The 15,812-nt window shown below is 42.1% G+C and overlaps 1 protein-coding gene across 2 annotated transcripts in view; it reads right to left on the reverse strand.

Moving 5' to 3' along the window:
* The window catches only part of TMEM268 (transmembrane protein 268), a 79,527-nt gene extending 63,990 nt beyond the window's left edge, over window positions 1-15,537 (reverse strand). Inside the window, exon 1 of one of the 2 annotated variants that reach the window (XM_053696025.1) lies at window positions 15,335-15,537. The gene's annotated coding sequence lies outside the window, so the exon portion shown is untranslated. Of the gene's footprint in view, window positions 1-15,245 lie in introns of both variants that reach the window. The other variant, XM_053696024.1, reaches the window with a different exon arrangement.
* Window positions 15,538-15,812: the final 275 nt, after the last annotated feature.

A 15,812-nucleotide genomic window follows, 5' to 3' on the forward strand; every position in this document is an offset into this window, starting at 1 on the left:
ATAGGGAGGGGTTTTATGGAGCAAGAGGAGGAGTTATAGGGAGGGTTATATGGTGCAATAGGAGTTATAAGGAGGGTTATATGGTGCAATAGAAGGAGTTATATGGAGGGTTATATGGTGCAATAGGAGGAGATATAGTGAGGGTTATATGGTGCAATAGGAGGAGTTATAGTGAGGGTTATATGGTGCAATAGGAGGAGTTATAGGGAGGGTTATATGGTGCAATAGGAGGAGTTATAGGGAGAGTTATATGGTGCAATAGGAGGAGTTATAGTGAGGGTTATATGGTGAAATAGGAGGAATTATAGGGAGGGTTATATGGTACAATAGGAGGTGTTATAGGGAGGGTTATATGGTGTAATAGGGGGAGTTATAGGGAGGGTTATATGGTGCAATAGGAGGAGTTATAGGGAGGGTTATATGGTGCAATAGGAGGAGTTATAGTGAGGGTTATATGCTGCAATAGGAGGAGTTATAGGGAGGGTTATATGGTACAATAGGAGGTGTTATAGGGAGGGTTATATGGTGTAATAGGGGGAGTTATAGGGAGGGTTATATGGTGCAATAGGAGGAGTTATAGTGAGGGTTATATGGTACAATAGGAGCAGTTATAGGGAGGGTTATATGGTACAATAGGAGCAGTTATAGGGAGGGTTATATGGTGCAATAGGAGGAGTTATAGGGAGGGTTATATGGTGCAATAGGAGGGTTATAGGGAGGGTTATATGGTGCAATAGGAGGAGTTATAGGGAGGGTTATATGGTGCAATAGGAGGAGTTATAGGGAGGGTTATATGGTGCAATAGGAGGAGTTATAGGAAGGGTTATATGGTGCAATAGGAGGAGTTATAAGGAGGGTTATATGGTGCAATAGGAGGAGTTATAGGGAGGGTTATATGGTGCAATAGGAAGAGTTATAGGGAGGAGTTATATGGTGCAATAGGAGGAGTTATAGGAAGGGTTATATGGTACAATAGGAGGAGTTATAGGGAGGGTTATATGGTACAATAGGAGGAGTTATAGGGAGGGTTATATGGTACAATAGGAGGAGTTATAGGGAGGGTTATATGGTGCAATAGGAGGAGTTATAGGGAGGGTTATATGGTGCAATAGGGGGAGTTATAGTGAGGGTTATATGGTGCAATAGGAGGAGTTATAGGGAGGGTTATATGGTGCAATAGGAGGAGTTATAGTGAGGGTTATATGGTGCAATAGGAGGAGTTATAGGGAGGGTTATATGGTGCAATAGGAGGAGTTATAGGGAGGGTTATATGGTGCAATAGGAGGAGTTATAGTGAGGGTTATATGGTGCAATAGGAGGAGTTATAGGGAGGGTTATATGGTGCAATAGAAGGAGTTATAGGGAGGGTTATATGGTACAATAGGAGGAGTTATAGGGAGGGTTATATGGTGCAATAGGAGGAGTTATAGAGAAGGTTATATTGTGCAATAGGAGGAGTTATAGGGAGGGTTATATGGTGCAATAGGATGAGTTATAGGGAGGGTTATATGGTGCAATAGGAGGAGTTATAGGGAGGGTTATATGGTGCAATAGGAGGAGTTATAGTGAGGGTTATATGGTGCAATATGAGGAGTTATAGGGAGGGTTATATGGTGCAATAGGAGGAGTTATAGGGAGGGTTATATGGTACAATAGGAGGAGTTATAGGGAGGGTTATATGGTGCAATAGGAGGAGTTATAGAGAAGGTTATATGGTGCAATAGGAGGAGTTATAGGGAGGGTTATATGGTGCAATATGAGGAGTTATAGGGAGGGTTATATGGTGTAATAGGAGGAGTTATAGGGAGGGTTATATGGTGCAGTAGTAGAAGTTATAGGGAGGGTTATATGGTGCAATAGGAGGAGTTATAGGGAGGGTTATATGGTGCAATAGGAGGAATTATAGGGAGGGTTATATGGTGCAATAGGAGCAGTTATATGGAGGGTTATATGGTACAATAGGAGGACTTATAGGGAGGGTTATATGGTACAATAGGAGGACTTATAGGGAGGGTTATATGGTACAATAGGAGGAGTTATAGGGAGGGTTATATGGTGCAATAGGAGTTATAGGGAGGGTTATATGGTGCAATAGGAGGAGTTATAGGGAGGATTATATGGTGCAATAGGAGGAGTTATAGGGAGGGTTATATGGTACAATAGGAGGAGTTATAGGGAGGGTTATATGGTGCAATAGGAGTTATAGGGAGGGTTATATGGTGCAATAGGAGGAGTTATAGGGAGGATTATATGGTGCAATAGGAGGAGTTATAGGGAGGGTTATATGGTGCAATAGGAGGAGTTATAGGGAGGGTTATATGGTACAATAGGAGGAGTTATAGGGAGAGTTATATGGTGCAATAGGAGTTATAGGGAGGGTTATATGGTGCAATAGGAGGAGTTATAGGGAGGATTATATGGTGCAATAGGAGGGGTTATAGGGAGGGTTATATGGTGCAATAGGAGTTATAGGAAGGGTTATATGGTGCAATAGGAGGAGTTATAGGGAGGGTTATATGGTGCAATAGGAGTTATAGGGAGGGTTATATGGTGCAATAGGAGGAGTTATAGGGAGGATTATATGGTGCAATAGGAGGGGTTATAGGGAGGGTTATATGGTGCACTAGGAGGAGTTATAGTGAGGGTTATATGCAGCAATAGGAGGGGTTATAGGGAGGATTATATGGTACAATAGGAGGAGTTATAGGGAGGGTTATATGGTGCAATAGGAGGAGTTATAGGGAGGGTTATATGGTGCAATAGGAGGAGTTATAGTGAGGGTTATATGCAGCAATAGGAGGGGTTATAGGGAGGATTATATGGTACAATAGGAGGAGTTATAGGGAGGGTTATATGGTGCAATAGGAGGAGTTATAGGAAGGGTTATATGGTGCAATAGGAGGAGTTATCTGGAGGGTTATATGGTGCAATAGGAGTTATAGTGAGGGTTATATGGTACAATAGGAGGAGTTATAGGGAGGGTTATATGGTACAATAGGAGGAGTTATAGGGAGGGTTATATGTTGCAATAGGAGGAGGTATATGGAGGGTTATATGGTGCAATAGGAGGAGTTATATGGAGGGTTATATGGTGCAATAGGAGGAGTTATAGAGAGGGTTATATGGTGCAATAGGAGTAATAGTGAGGGTTATATGGTACAATAGGAGGAGTTATAGGGAGGGTTATATGGTACAATAGGAGGAGTTATAGGGAGGGTTATATGGTACAATAGGAGGAGTTATAGGGAGGGTTATATGGTGCAATAGGAGGAGTTATAGGGAGGGTTATATGGTACAATAGGAGTTATAGGGAGGGTTATATGGTGCAATAGGAGGAGTTATAAGGATGGTTATATCGAGCAGTAGGAGGATATATAGGGAGGGGTTTTATGGAGCAAGAGGAGGAGTTATAGGGAGTGTTAAATGGTGCAAAAGGAGGAGTTATAGTGAAGGGTTTTATGGTGCAATAGGAGGAATTATAGGGAGGGTTATATGGTGCAATAGGAGCAGTTATATGGAGGGTTATATGGTACAATAGGAGGACTTATAGGGAGGGTTATATGGTACAATAGGAGGAGTTATAGGGAGGGTTATATGGTGCAATAGGAGTTATAGGGAGGGTTATATGGTGCAATAGGAGGAGTTTTAGGGAGGATTATATGGTGCAATAGGAGGAGTTATAGGGAGGGTTATATGGTGCAATAGGAGTTATAGGGAGGGTTATATGGTGCAATAGGAGGAGTTATAGGGAGGATTATATGGTGCAATAGGAGGAGTTATAGGGAGGGTTATATGGTGCAATAGGAGGAGTTATAGGGAGGGTTATATGGTACAATAGGAGGAGTTATAGGGAGAGTTATATGGTGCAATAGGAGTTATAGGGAGGGTTATATGGTGCAATAGGAGGAGTTATAGGGAGGATTATATGGTGCAATAGGAGGGGTTATAGGGAGGGTTATATGGTGCAATAGGAGTTATAGGAAGGGTTATATGGTGCAATAGGAGGAGTTATAGGGAGGGTTATATGGTGCAATAGGAGTTATAGGGAGGGTTATATGGTGCAATAGGAGGAGTTATAGGGAGGATTATATGGTGCAATAGGAGGGGTTATAGGGAGGGTTATATGGTGCACTAGGAGGAGTTATAGTGAGGGTTATATGCAGCAATAGGAGGGGTTATAGGGAGGATTATATGGTACAATAGGAGGAGTTATAGGGAGGGTTATATGGTGCAATAGGAGGAGTTATAGGGAGGGTTATATGGTGCAATAGGAGGAGTTATAGTGAGGGTTATATGCAGCAATAGGAGGGGTTATAGGGAGGATTATATGGTACAATAGGAGGAGTTATAGGGAGGGTTATATGGTGCAATAGGAGGAGTTATAGGAAGGGTTATATAGTGCAATAGGAGGAGTTATAGGGAGGGTTATATGGTGCAATAGGAGTTATAGTGAGGGTTATATGGTACAATAGGAGGAGTTATAGGGAGGGTTATATGGTACAATAGGAGGAGTTATAGGGAGGGTTATATGGTGCAATAGGAGGAGGTATATGGAGGGTTATATGGTGCAATAGGAGGAGTTATATGGAGGGTTATATGGTGCAATAGGAGGAGTTATAGAGAGGGTTATATGGTGCAATAGGAGTAATAGTGAGGGTTATATGGTACAATAGGAGGAGTTATAGGGAGGGTTATATGGTACAATAGGAGGAGTTATAGGGAGGGTTATATGGTACAATAGGAGGAGTTATAGGGAGGGTTATATGGTGCAATAGGAGGAGTTATAGGGAGGGTTATATGGTACAATAGGAGTTATAGGGGGGGTTATATGGTGCAATAGGAGGAGTTATAAGGATGGTTATATCGAGCAGTAGGAGGATATATAGGGAGGGGTTTTATGGAGCAAGAGGAGGAGTTATAGGGAGTGTTAAATGGTGCAAAAGGAGGAGTTATAAGGAGGGTTATATGGTGCAATAGGAGGAGTTATAGGGAGAGTTATATGGTACAATAAGATGAGTTATAGGGAGGGTTATATGGTGCGAAAGGAGTTATAGGGAGATTTATATGGTGCAATAGGAGGAGTTATAGGGAGAGTTATATGGTGCAATAGGAGGATTTATAGGGAGGGTTATATGGTGCAATAGGAGGATTTATAGGGAGGGTTATATGGTGCAATAGGAGGAGTTATAGGGAGGGTTATATGGTGCAATAGGAGGAGTTATAGGGAGGGTTATATGGTGCAATAGGAGGAGTTATAGGGAGAGTTATATGGTGCAATAGGAGGAGTTATAGGGAGTGTTAAATGGTGCAAAAGGAGGAGTTATAGTGAAGGGTTTTATGGTGCAATAGGAGGAGTTATAAGGAGGGTTATATGGTGCAATAGGAGGAGTTATAGGGAGAGTTATATGGTACAATAAGAGGAGTTATAGGGAGGGTTATATGGTGCAAAAGGAGTTATAGGGAGATTTATATGGTGCAATAGGAGAAGTTATAGGGAGAGTTATATGGTGCAATAGGAGGATTTATAGGGAGGGTTATATGGTGCAATAGGAGGATTTATAGGGAGGGTTATATGGTGCAATAGGAGGAGTTATAGGGAGGGTTATATGGTGCAATAGGAGGAGTTATAGGGAGAGTTATATGGTGCAATAGGAGGATTTATAGGGAGGGTTATATGGTGCAATAGGAGGGTTATATGGTGCAATAGGAGGTGTTATAGGGAGGGTTATATGGTGCAATAGGAGGAGTTATAGGGAGGGTTATACGGTGCAATAGGAGGAGTTATAGGGAGGATTATATGGTACAATAGGAGGAGTTATAGGGAGGGTTATATGGTGCAATAGGAGGAGTTATAGGGAGGGTGATATGGTGCAATAGGAGGAGTTATAGGGAGGGTGATATGGTGCAATAGGAGGAATTATAGGGAGGGTTATATGGTGCAATAGGAGTTATAGGGAGGGTTATATGGTGCAATAGGAGGAGTTATAGGGAGGGTGATATGGATCAATAGGAGGAATTATAGGGAGGGTTATATGGTGCAATAGGAGTTATAGGGAGGGTTATATGGTGCAATAGGAGTTATAGGGAGGGTTATATGGTGCAATAGGAGGAGTTATATGATGGGTTATATGGTGCAATAGGAGTTATAGGGAGGGTTATATGGTGCAATAGGAGGAGTTATAGGGAGGGTTATATGGTGCAATAGGAGTTATAGAGAGGGTATATGCAGCAATAGGAGTTATAGGGAGGGTTATATGGTGCAATAGGAGGAATTATAGGGAGGGTTATATGGTGCAATAGGAGGAGTTATAGGGAGGGTTATATGGTGCAATAGGAGGAGTTATAGGGAGGGTTATATGGTGCAATAAGAGGAGTTATAGGGAGGGTTATATGGTGCAATAGGAGGAGTTATAGGGAGGGTTATATGGTGCTAGAGGAGGAGATATAGGGAGGGTTATATGGTGCAATAGGAGGAGTTATATGGAGGGTTATATGGTACAATAGGATGAGTTATATGGAGGGTTATATGGTGCAATAGGAGGAGTTATATGGAGGGTTATACAGGGAGTGCAGAATTATTAGGCAAGTTGTATTTTTGAGGATTAATTTTATTATTGAACAACAACCATGTTCTCAATGAACCCAAAAAACTCATTAATATCAAAGCTGAATAGTTTTGTAAGTAGTTTTTAGTTTGTTTTTAGTTATAGCTATTTTAGGGGGATATATGTGTGTGCAGGTGACTATTACTGTGCATAATTATTAGGCAACATAACAAAAAACAAATATATACCCATTTCAATTATTTATTTTTACCAGTGAAACCAATATAACATCTCAACATTCACAAATATACATTTCTGACATTCAAAAACAAAACAAAAACAAATCAGTGACCAATATAGCCACCTTTCTTTGCAAGGACACTCAAAAGCCTGCCATCCATGGATTCTGTCAGTGTTTTGATCTGTTCACCATCAACATTGCGTGCAGCAGCAACCACAGCCTCCCAGACACTGTTCAGAGAGGTGTACTGTTTTCCCTCCTTGTAAATCTCACATTTGATGATGGATCACAGGTTCTCAATGGGGTTCAGATCATGTGAACAAGGAGGCCATGTCATTAGATTTTCTTCTTTTATACCCTTTCTTGCCAGCCACGCTGTGGAGTACTTGGACGCGTGTGATGGAGCATTGTCCTGCATGAAAATCATGTTTTTCTTGAAGGATGCAGACTTCTTCCTGTACTACTGCTTGTAGAAGGTGTCTTCCAGAAACTGGCAGTAGGACTGGGAGTTGAGCTTGACTCCATCCTCAACCCCAAAAGGCCCCACAAGCTCATCTTTGATGATACCAGCCCAAACCAGTACTCCACCTCCACCTTGCTGGCGTGTGAGTCGGACTGGAGCTCTCTGCCCTTTACCAATCCAGCCACGGGCCCATCCATCTGGCCCATCAAGACTCACTCTCATTTCATCAGTCCATAAAACCTTAGAAAAATCAGTCTTGAGATATTTCTTGGCCCAGTCTTGATGTTTCAGCTTGTGTGTCTTGTTCAGTGGTGGTCGTCTTTCAGCCTTTCTTACCTTGGCCATGTCTCTGAGTATTGCACACCTTGTGCTTTTGGGCACTCCTGTGATGTTGCAGCTCTGAAATATGGCCAAACTGGTGGCAAGTGGCATCTTGGCAGCTGCACGCTTGACTTTTCTTAGTTCATGGGCAGTTATTTTGCGCCTTGGTTTTTCCACACGCTTCTTGCGACCCTGTTGACTATTTTGAATGAAACGCTTGATTGTTCGATGATCACGCTTCAGAAGCTTTGCAATTTTAAGAGTGCTGCATCCCTCTGCAAGATATCTCACTATTTTTGACTTTTCTGAGCCTGTCAAGTCCTTCTTTTGACCCATTTTGCCAAAGGAAAGGAAGTTGCCTAATAATTATGCACACCTGATATAGGGTGTTGATGTCATTAGACCACACCCCTTCTCATTACAGAGATGCACATCACCTAATATGCTTAATTGGTAGTAGGCTTTAGAGCCTATACAGCTTGGAGTAAGACAACATGCATAAAGAAGATGATGTGGTCAAAATACTCATTTGCCTAATAATTCTGCACTCCCTGTATGGTACAATAGGATGAGTTATATGGAGGGTTATATGGTACAATAGGAGGAGTTATAAGGAGGGTTATATGGTGCAATAGGAGGAGTTATATAAAGGGTTATATGGTACAATAGGAGGAGTTATAGGGAGAGTTATATGGTGCAATAGGAGGAGTTATAGGGAGGGTTATATGGTACAGTAGGAGGAGTTATAGGGAGGGTTATATGGTGCAATAGGAGTTATAGGGAGGGTTATATGGTGCAATAGGAGGAGTTATAGGGAGGGTTATATGGTACAATAGGATGAGTTATATGGAAGGTTATATGGTGCAATAGGAGGAGTTATAGGGAGGGTTTTATTTGGTGCAATAGGAGGAGTTATAGGGAGGGTTATATGGAGCAATACGAGTTATAGGGAGGGTTATATGGTGCAATAGGAGGAGTTATAGGGAGGGTTATATGGTGCAATAGGAGGAGTTATAGGGAGGGTTATATGATGCAATAGGAGGAGTTATAGGGAGGGCTATATGGAGCAGTAGAAGGAGTTATAGGGAGGGTTATATGGTGCAATAGGAGGAGTTATAAGTAGGGTTATATGGTGCAGTAGGAGGAGTTATAGGGAGGGTTATATGGTACAATAGGAGGAGTTATAGGGAGGGTTATATGGGGCAATAGGATGAGTTAAAGGGAGGGTTATATGGTGCAATAGGAGGAGTTATATGGAGGGTTATATAGTGCAATAGGAGTTATAGGGAGGGTTATATGGAGCAATAGGAGTTATATGGAGGTTTATATGGAGCAGTAGCAGGAGTTATAGGGAGGGTTATATGGAGCAATAGGAGGAGATATAAGGAGGGTTATATGGAGCAGTAGGTTGAGTTATAGGGAGGGTTATATGGAACAGTAGGAGGAGATATAGGGAGGGTTATATGGGGCAATAGGAGGAGTTATAGGGAGGGTTATATGGGGCAATAGGAGGAGTTATAGGGAGGGTTATATGGTACAATAGGAGGAGTTATAGGGAGGGTTATATGGTGCAATAGGAGGAGATATAAGTAGGGTTATATGGAGCAGTAGGTGGAGTTATAGGAAGGGTTATATGGAACAGTAGGAGGAGATATAGGGAGGGTTATATGGTGCAATAGGAGGAGTTATAGGGAGGGTTATATGGTGCAATAGGAGGAGTTGTATGGTGCAATAGGAGTTATATGGAGGGTTATATGGTGCAATAGGAGGAGTTATATGGTGCAATAGGAGGAGTTATAGGGAGGGTTATATGGTGCAATAGGAGGAGTTATAGGGAGGGTGATATGGTGCAATAGGAGGAGTTATAGGGAGGGTGATATGGTACAATAGGAGGAGTTATAGGGAGGGTTATATGGGGCAATAGGATGAGTTAAAGGGAGGGTTATATGGTGCAATAGGAGGAGTTATATGGAGGGTTATATAGTGCAATAGGAGTTATAGGGAGGGTTATATGGAGCAATAGGAGGAGTTATATGGAGGTTTATATGGAGCAGTAGCAGGAGTTATAGGGAGGGTTATATGGAGCAATAGGAGGAGATATAAGGAGGGTTATATGGAGCAGTAGGTGGAGTTATAGGGAGGGTTATATGGAACAGTAGGAGGAGATATAGGGAGGGTTATATGGGGCAATAGGAGGAGTTATAGGGAGGGTTATATGGTGCAATAGGAGGAGTTATAGGGAGGGTTATATGGTACAATAGGAGGAGTTATAGGGAGGGTTATATGGAGCAGTAGGAGTTATAAGGATGGTTATATCGAGCAGTAGGAGGATATATAGGGAGGGTTATATGGTACAATAGGAGGAGTTATAGGGAGGGTTATATGGTGCAATAGGAGGAGTTATAGGGAGGGTTATATGGTGCAATAGGAGGAGTTGTATGGTGCAATAGGAGTTATATGGAGGGTTATATGGTGCAATAGGAGGAGTTATATGGTGCAATAGGAGGAGTTATAGGGAGGGTTATATGGTGCAATAGGAGGAGTTATAGGGAGGGTTATATGGTGCAATAGGAGGAGTTATATGGTGCAATAGGAGGAGTTATAGGGAGGTTATATGTGCAATAGGAGGAGTTATATGGTGCAATAGGAGGAGTTATAGGGAGGGTTATATGGTGCAATAGGAGGAGTTATAGGGAGGGTTATATGGGGCAAAAGGAGGAGTTATAGGGAAGGTTATATGGTGCAATAGGAGGTGTTATAGGGAGGGTTATATGGGGCAATAGGAGGAGTTATAGGGAGGGTTATATGGAGCAGTAGGAGGAGTTATAGGGAGGGTTATATGGTGCAATAGGATAAGTTATAGGGAGGGTTATATGGAGCAATAGGAGGAGTTATAGGGAGGGTTATATGGAGCAATAGGAGGAGTTATAGGGAGGGTTATATAGTGCAATAGGAGTAGTTATAGGGAGGGTTATATGGTGCAATAGGAGTAGTTATAGGGAGGGTTATATGGTGTAATAGGAGAAGTTATAGGGAGGGTTATATGGTGCAATAGGAGTAGTTATAGGGAGGGTTATATGGTGCAATAGGAGGAATTATAGGGAGGGTTATATGGTGCAATAGGAGTTATAGGGAGGGTTATATGGTGCAATAGGAGGAGTTATAGGGAGGGTTATATGGTGCAATAGGAGGAGTTATAGGGAGGGTTATATGGAGCAATAGGAGGAGTTATAGGGAGGGTTATATTGAGCAATAGGAGGAGTTATAGAGAGAGTTATATGGTGCAATAGGAGGTGTTATAGGGAGGGTTATATGGGGCAATAGGAGGAGTTATAGGGAGGGTAATATGGGGCAATAGGAGGAGTTATAAGGAGGGTTATATGGGGCAGTAAGAGGAGTTATAGGTAGGGTTATATGGGGCAATATGAGGAGTTATAGGGAGGGTTATATGGGGCAATAGGAGGAGTTATAAGGGGGGTTATAGGGTACAATAGGAGGAGTTATAGGGAGGGTTATATGGGGCAATAGGAGGAGTTATAGGGAGGGTTATATGATGCAATAGGAGGAGTTATAGGGAGGGTTATATGGAGCAATTGGAGGAGTTATAAGGGGGTTATATGGGGCAATAGGAGGAGTTATAGGGAGGGTTATATTGGGCAATAGGATGAGTTATAAGTGGGGTTATATGGGGCAATAGGAGGAGTTATAGGGAGGGTTATATGGGGTAATAGGAGGAGTTATAAGGGGGGTATATAGAACAGTAGGAGGAGTTATAGGGAGGGTTATATGAAGCAATAGGGATATAGTGCAATAGGAGTAGTTATAGGGAGGGTTATATGGTGCAATAGGAGTAGTTATAGGGAGGGTTATATGGTGCAATAGGATAAGTTATAGGGAGGGTTATATGGTGCAATAGGAGGAGTTATAGGGAGGGTTATACGGTGCAATAGGAGGAGTTATAGGGAGGGTTATATGGTGCAATAGGAGGAGTTATAGGGAGAGTTATATGGTGCAATAGGAGGATTTATAGGGAGGGTTATATGGTGCAATAGGAGGAGTTATAGGGAGGGTTAAATGGTGCAATAGGAGGAGTTATAGGGAGGATTATATGGTACAATAGGAGGAGTTATAGGGAGGGTTATATGGTGCAATAGGAGGAATTATAGGGAGGGTTATATGGTGCAATAGGAGTTATAGGGAGGGTTATATGGTGCAATAGGAGGAGTTATAGGGAGGGTTATATGGTGCAATAGGAGTTATAGGGAGGGTTATATGGTGCAATAGGAGGAGTTATAGGGAGGGTTATATGGTGCAATAGGAGTTATAGAGAGGGTATATGCAGCAATAGGAGAAGTTATAGGAAGGGTTATATGGTGCAATTGAAGGAGTTATAGGGAGGGTTATATGGTGCAGTTGGAGGAGTTATAGGAAGGGTTATATGGTGCAAAAGGAGGAGTTATAGGGAGGGTTATATGGTACAATAGGAGGAGTTATAGGGAGGGTTATATGGTGCAATAGGAGTTATAGGAGGAGTTATATGGTGCAATAGGAGGAGTTATAGGGAGGGTTATATGGTGCTATATGAGGAGATATAGGGAGGGTTATATGGTGCTATATGAGGAGATATAGGGAGGGTTATATGGTGCAATAGGAGGAGTTATATGGAGGGTTATATGGTACAATAGGATGAGTTATATGGAGGGTTATATGGAACAATAGGAGGAGTTATAAGGAGGGTTATATGGTGCAATAGGAGGAGTTATATAAAGGGTTATATGGTACAATAGGAGGAGTTATAGGGAGAGTTATATGGTGCAATAGGAGGAGTTATAGGGAGGGTTATATGGTACAGTAGGAGGAGTTATAGGGAGGGTTATATGGTGCAATAGGAGTTATAGGGAGGGTTATATGGTGCAATAGGAGGAGTTATAGGGAGGGTTATATGGTACAATAGGATGAGTTATATGGAAGGTTATATGGTGCAATAGGAGGAGTTATAGGGAGGGTTTTATTTGGTGCAATAGGAGGAGTTATAGGGAGGGTTATATGGAGCAATACGAGTTATAGGGAGGGTTATATGGTGCAATAGGAGGAGTTATAGGGATAGTTATATGGTGCAATAGGAGGAGTTATAGTGAGGGTTATATGGTGCAATAGGAGGAGTTATAGGGAGGGTTATATGATGCAATAGGAGGAGTTATAGGGAGGGCTATATGGAGCAGTAGAAGGAGTTATAGGGAGGGTTATATGGTGCAATAGGAGGAGTTATAAGGAGGGTTATATGGTGCAGTAGGAGGAGTTATAGGGAGGGTTATATGGTACAATAGGAGGAGTTATAGGGAGGGTTATATGGGGCAATAGGATGAGTTAAAGGGAGGGTTATATGGTGCAATAGGAGGAGTTATATGGAGGGTTATATAGTGCAATAGGAGTTATAGGGAGGGTTATATGGAGCAATAGGAGGAGTTATATGGAGGTTTATATGGAGCAGTAGCAGGAGTTATAGGGAGGGTTATATGGAGCAATAGGAGGAGATAAAAGGAGGGTTATATGGAGCAGTAGGTGGAGTTATAGGGAGGGTTATATGGAACAGTAGGAGGAGATATAGGGAGGGTTATATGGGGCAATAGGAGGAGTTATAGGGAGGGTTATATGGTGCAATAGGGGGAGTTATAGGGAGGGTTATATGGTGAAATAGGAGGAGTTATAGGGAGGGTTATATGGTGAAATAGGAGGAGTTATAGGGAGGGTTATATGGTACAATAGGAGGAGTTATAGGGAGGGTTATATGGTGCAATAGGAGAAGTTATAGGGAGGGTTATATGGTGCAATAGGAGGAGTTATAGGGAGGGTTATATGGAGCAATAGGAGGAGTTATAGGGAGGGTTATATGGAGCAATAGGAGGAGTTATAGAGAGAGTTATATGGTGCAATAGGAGGTGTTATAGGGAGGGTTATATGGGGCAATATGACGAGTTATAGGGAGGGTTATATGGGGCAATAGGAGGAGTTATAAGGGGGGTTATAGGGTACAATAGGAGGAGTTATAGGGAGGGTTATATGGGGCAATAGGAGGAGTTATAGGGAGGGTTATATGATGCAATAGGAGGAGTTATAGGGAGGGTTATATGGGGCAATTGGAGGAGTTATAAGGGGGTTATATGGGGCAATAGGAGTTATAAGGAGGGTTATATGGGGCAATAGGAGGAGTTATAGGGAGGGTTATATTGGGCAATAGGAGGAGTTATAAGTGGGGTTATATGGGGCAATAGGAGGAGTTATAGGGAGGGTTATATGGGGCAATAGGAGGAGTTATAGGGAGGGTTATATGGGGTAATAGGAGGAGTTATAAGGGGGGTATATAGAACAGTAGGAGGAGTTATAGGGAGGGTTATATGAAGCAATAGGTATATAGTGCAATATGAGTAGTTATAGGGAGGGTTATATGGTGCAATAGGAGTAGTTATAGGGAGGGTTATATGGTGCAATAGGAGTAGTTATAGGGAGGGTTATATGGTGCAATAGGATAAGTTATAGGGAGGGTTTTATGGTGCAATAGGAGGAGTTATAGGGAGGGTTATATGGTGCAATAGGAGGAGTTATAGGGAGGGTTATATGGTGCAATAGGAGGAGTTATAGGGAGGGTTATATGGTGCAATAGGAGGAGTTATAGGGAGGGTTATATGGAGCAATAGGAGGATTTATAGGGAGGGTTATATGGAGCAATAGGAGGAGTTATAGAGAGAGTTATATGGTGCAATAGGAGGTGTTATAGGGAGGGTTATATGGGGCAATAGGAGGAGTTATAGGGATGGTAATATGGGGCAATAGGAGGAGTTATAGGGAGGGTTATATGGGGCAGTAGGAGGAGTTATAGGTAGGTTTATATGGGGCAATAGGAGGAGTTATAGGGAGGGTTATATGGGGCTATAGGAGGAGTTATAAGGGGGGTTATAGGGTGGAATAGAAGGCGTTATAGGGAGGGTTATATGGGGCAATAGGAGGAGTTATAGGGAGGGTTATATGATGCAATAGAAGAAGTTATAGGGAGGGTTATATGGGGCAATAGGAGGAGTTATAAGGGGGGTTATATGGGGCAATAGGAGTTATAGGGAGGGTTATATGGGGCAATAGGAGGAGTTATAGGGAGGGTAATATTGGGCAATAGGAGGAGTTATAAGTGGGGTTATATGGGGCAATAGGAGGAGATATAGGTAGGGTTATATGGGGTAATAGGAGCAGTTATAAGAGGGGTTATATGGTGCAATATGAGGAGTTATAAGGGGGGTATATAGAACAGTAGGAGGAGTTATAGGGAGGGTTATATGAAGCAATAGGGATGAGTTATAGGGAGCAGTAGGAGGATATATAGTTAGGGTTATATGGAGCAATAGGAGTTATAGGGAGGGTTATAGGGTGCAATATGAGGAGTTATAAGGAGGGGTAATACAAAGTAATAGAGAGAAGTTAGATGAAGTGGAAGACAGGGGACCTGGGAAGTTATAGAAATAATTATAAGAACAGGTGATATGGAGGAATAATTGAATGTATAAGTAGAAATAAATGGAGTTGTACAGTAATAGGACTTATAGAGAGAGACTATAAAGTGCATTAGAAGTTACAATAAGAGGCTGAATGGGTAAATACAAGTACATTTAATATAAACAATATTTACCTTGCTGTATAATGTCAGTGTACCCAGTAAATAAGCCTGTCAGTGTACAGAGCAGGTTTGTTTCCCTGTGTAACTGCCTGTGTCTGTACCTGATGATCTCTCCCTGCCGCTCTGCCAGTATCTCTCTCACAGCCAGCTTGTCAGATCTACCATTCCTCCAGTCCCCTCCTCTTTTAACCCCTTGTATGTCCTGCTTGTGAGTGCAGCTCTGGTCTCTTCCTTGTTTAATGCCAGCTCCTCCTCACCTTATACAACCATGTGTAATGCCCCCTGGCACTGGCGGAGGAACTGCACACAGATAAACAAGTGAATAGAGGCAGCAGCAGATTAGCTGCAAGCATTAAATGACTTTAGCTGCTGCTGATGGGGGCTGACAACCAGTGTGTGACAAAGCAGAGGTGTGTCACAAGGAATTATAGACTAGCATTTGCATTTTAGAACCCCCAAAAAGCAAGGATTCAGACAGAGAAATGTTTTACTTATTTGGGGGGGGGTATTATTTTTGTATATATGTGAATTTAAAAGTTTGTATTTCTGAATTCCGTAATTAGGGATTTGTATATATAT

This window comes from Bombina bombina, chromosome 12 (assembly GCF_027579735.1).
Source record: "Bombina bombina isolate aBomBom1 chromosome 12, aBomBom1.pri, whole genome shotgun sequence".
NCBI classification, from domain to species: Eukaryota; Metazoa; Chordata; class Amphibia; order Anura; family Bombinatoridae; genus Bombina; species Bombina bombina.